The 4,219-nt window shown below is 39.4% G+C and overlaps 1 protein-coding gene across 12 annotated transcripts in view; it reads left to right on the top strand.

The window, feature by feature from the left end:
- The window catches only part of RBMS3 (RNA binding motif single stranded interacting protein 3), a 1,053,558-nt gene that overhangs the window by 829,711 nt on the left and 219,628 nt on the right, over window positions 1-4,219 (top strand). The gene's annotated exons all lie outside the window — the stretch shown is intronic.

Raw genomic sequence — 4,219 nt, 5'->3', positions numbered from 1 at the left:
CACCTGCTTGAGACTGAGTTGTCTGCTCTGCATTTTCGTGCACTGACACAAACACAAGAACAGTATATGTGTTCTTTCAAATACAGATCAGAGTTCTGCACGTACTCACACCAAACCCCTCTTCACATCCTTTGTTTCTTTCTTTCTAGCACGTACAATTAAGTAGTAATAATCTTTATTACAGTCACAGACCAGCAATATCTCAATAGAAACAGCTTACACAGATGCAATTGACTCTGCACACTTCATACATACAGAAGCCCATAACATTTTGGGACAAATTTATTTATTTATTTATTTATCTGTACATTTATATACAGATGGACCTCATTATCCGCGAGGGTTCCATTCCTGCAGATTACTTCGGGTAGTGAAACCATGGATAATGAGGCATTGAATATATCGGATCGCTGGGGTTAGATTCCTAGACTCAAGAAATGTAGTATGAACATTCAAAAATAAAGGAAAAACAGGACAAATAAAGTGCCCTACTGTGTATCTTGGGTGTCCTGGTGTCCAGCAATGCCCCCCAAATGTCCCCCAAAAGTTCTACATGCTCCCAAAAAGTCACAGATTTTTTCAAATTTTTAATATTTTTTAAATGAAATGAGCCACAAAATGGTTCCTGCAGACAAAATGGCGGCCACAAATAACCTCTCCAGTAATTTCCAGCCCTCTAGGAACCATGGATACATGGTTTTAACCCTTTTGTATCCACAGATAAGGAGGTTGGGTATCTATTTGACATCCGTGGATACACAAAACTGCAAATAGCATATAATGAGGTTTGCCTGTATACTCTTTTGCTAATATAACCTCAAAGCAGTTTACATCATATTTAAAATAATTAAAATGGAGCAGTGAAGACACATCTGTCATTCTAAAATCTCAGCAAGCAAAATGTAGGATATATGATATAGGTAGAACTGTCTTTCTGGCTTGTACTAATAGCAGAACCAGAAAGAAAAGTCAGTTGTATGTTTGTTCCAGGGCTAGCTTTTTAAAAAGAGGAATACTGGACAATACTCCAAATCCCTCTCTCCTAATCTCAGATATGTGACAGCTGGCTTTCTGTACATTTCTGTAAGTTTCCAGTAGAGATGTGCAAACTGATTTGAGCTCAAATTGATTTGAGATTGAAACGGGCTGCTTCAAGTGTTTCAAGCTCGAAACAAAACACCCCCATTTCGACTTGAAATGTTTTGATTGTTTCTAGTGTCATGTTAAGGCCTGTTTTTTCAGGGAGAGCTGGTCTACTACTTGGGTTCAGTGGATAGACCAGTCCTTTGAGGCAGGCTGAAGCTCTAAGTCCCGAGCGAAGGGTTGGTCTACCCACCAACCCCAATCAGTAGACCAGCTCTCCCCAGAAAAACAGCCCTCTAAATCAGGCTTCCCCAACCTGCAGGCCTCCAGATGTTGCTGAACTACAACTCCCAGCATCCCTAGACACAATTTATTGTGGCTGGGTATGCTGGGAGTTGTAGTTCAGCAACATCTGGAGGCCCGCAGGTTGGGGAAGCCTGCTCTAAATGGTACTTGAAACACTCAAAATGTTTAGAGTGTTTTCATTTTGGTTTGTCGAAACAGCTGGCTTTGGCCGCCGTTTCGGTGAATTGATTTGAGGATTTTGCTATTCATGTCGAGGTCTAATCAAATCACAAAATCCATTTTGTACACATCCCTAGTTTCCAGTGTACTTCACATAAATTCTCTCAGTAATTCTTGGTCTTAAATTGGCATCAAACTCCTCAATGTTTTCAATCAACATTGTGCCAATGTTTGTGGGTGCTGATTGATAGTTGTTTGCTTTAGTTGTTGCTGTACTATACATGTTCACACATAGCAATTGCTGCTATCAGTTGCTAACACATTAGGGCAGTTCACATGATGAGAACATGATAAGTTCACAATGGATAGTCACAAAATGGGTGAGGGGGGAGAGCCCTGCAACATGCTTGATTTTTTGAAATTGTCTAACCACCAAAAGGAGGAACTTAAAGCACCTCAGGAAGTAGGATGGTTGCAAACAGGGAGGGAGCCTTGCTCATCAAAGAAAACAATTTAAGTGGCTATAATAAAGCCATTTGTTATTTCTATAGGATATGGCCAGATTGTACCCCTCACCAAGTACATCCTTCATGCCAGATTTCATACTGATAGGACAAATAGTCTTGATGTTGTGATGAATAGAAGGCTCAGGCTTTATAATAGTAGGCTGCTGGAAAACGAATATCCCTTAACTCTCTAGCCACTCCTGCAGCTCCATAATAACGGCAGTGAAGAGAACAACAGAGATTTTCATTTGGAGCACACAGAAAGATGAAGTATTCTTCACATTAATGATAACAAGCACTGAGGCAACTGATTCCTTGCCCTTCACACCAAAGGATGACAGCTAAGGAAGCAGCCTCTCTCATGGGGTGTTGAATTTTGATGCTCGCAGAGCAGAACAGGTTGTTTTGTAACTTTGAAGGTGATTTACTTATTATTGGCAGGGAGAAAATTAAATTCCACTCTAAACAAGAGATCAATGTTAACTAAATTGTTGGGACCCTTTTAGTGTGGCAGTGTTGGCAAATTTTGTTCATTCCTACTTGAGATATTAGCATTTTCTTTTTATATTCTTTTCTTGTTTCTCAAGACAGAAGTTGCCAGAGAGGTTGGGTACAAGTTCTGCCTCAGTGATTCATTAAAGCAGAGTTGAAGGAACGGAAGTCATTCTCTTCTTAGGTGTGCAGAGTCCTTTATTGTTCTAAATACTGCTGTGAATGTGAATGATTCTAAGGCTGTGGAAAAGGCTCTTAATGAGTTTCAGCATTTTAATGTACTGCAGGTTCCCAATTGTACAAATGTAAGAAGCTTAGCAATTCAGTATCTTCTGAATAATAGCATTTATTTTATACTCTGAATACACTCGGGGAAGCCTTGATAATATTGCAGCTTCTTCTCAGTGTAATAGCTTTACAAGGCCTAATTGACTTGAACAGTGGAATTGGTCCTTTAAAACACACACATGCACGTACACACACACACACACACACACACACACTTTCCCTTTCCTCCACTCTCTCTTTTGATTAATGAGCCTAGTTATAAATCATTAATCTTTTTGACTCATAAATTATATGAATAGAGTTTTAGGGTGGGAAGATTAGTTATGTTCCCCTCATATGCCCCAGATTGCCTTGTGGTCATGGGGTTAAATCTTGGCTCAAGACAATAGCAGCTTTCTCATTGATCTCAATAGGTACTGGTTTTTATACTCATAATTGTTTCATTTTTAAATATTGCATCTTGAAGTCATGGGAAATGACCTGATTTAATATTATAAAACATCTAAATTTTGGCCAAGAGAGGAATAATTATAAAGCCAAGAATGAGTGATACTTCCTACCATATCAAATCAACAAATGTCGTTCATAGTGAAGTGGCTTAGCAGATGCTCTTCACTAAGTATAGGTCATTCACCCATCACTTAAATGTCACTACTTCTCAACAATAAATGACAATGTTTGTAATACAGAAGTCAAGAACAGGCTTCTGTACTTGAAAAGCTACAAACAGTTATAAGTCGTTATCAGCAGCTTTGGGTATTATTTGTGGGGGGGTTATGAAAGTGGGCTTTAATAATCTTTCAGCTCACACCTACACACTTCTCTGAATTAAGCTATTTTATAACTGAGCCATTTTTTAAAAAAAGGCTGGGGAAAGCTGCCACTATCAAGTGTAATAATTCTTTGCACTGCTGAAAAAATCACAGTACCAAAACCATTGCTGAAAGCTGTGTGACAGTTAGTTCCCTTCATAATCACAGGCACAGACTTGCTTCTTGTTTTGTGGTGCTGCTGCTGCTGCTTAGAATGTTGAAAAAACTGTGGCAAATAGCTCTCTGCTTATTCAAGGTCATCTTAAGATTGTGCACCTACAGTGGATTCCATAGGAAGAACTGCACATTGACAGAGACATCACATGGTGACTCGGGATGTGACAAATTGTGATTCGGCTGCTGAATTGTGGGGCATATCCCTTTAAAACTGAGGGCCTAAATAGCTGCTTTAAAGTGGGGAAGGTCCATACCATCTCCTCTGCTCGCTGCCATTGCCATCATCCTGATGCTCTCCCCAGGTATGCCCGTGCACAATACTGAGGTGTATTGGTAGCCCATTAAGAAAATGATTGGAACTTCAGATAATCTTATACTTAAATTATCTTTAACATA

The sequence above is a fragment of the Hemicordylus capensis genome, chromosome 6 (assembly GCF_027244095.1).
Source record: "Hemicordylus capensis ecotype Gifberg chromosome 6, rHemCap1.1.pri, whole genome shotgun sequence".
Lineage (NCBI taxonomy): Eukaryota > Metazoa > Chordata > Lepidosauria > Squamata > Cordylidae > Hemicordylus > Hemicordylus capensis.
Note: the sequence above shows the minus strand (reverse complement) of the source record. Positions and strands in the feature narration are given on the sequence as shown.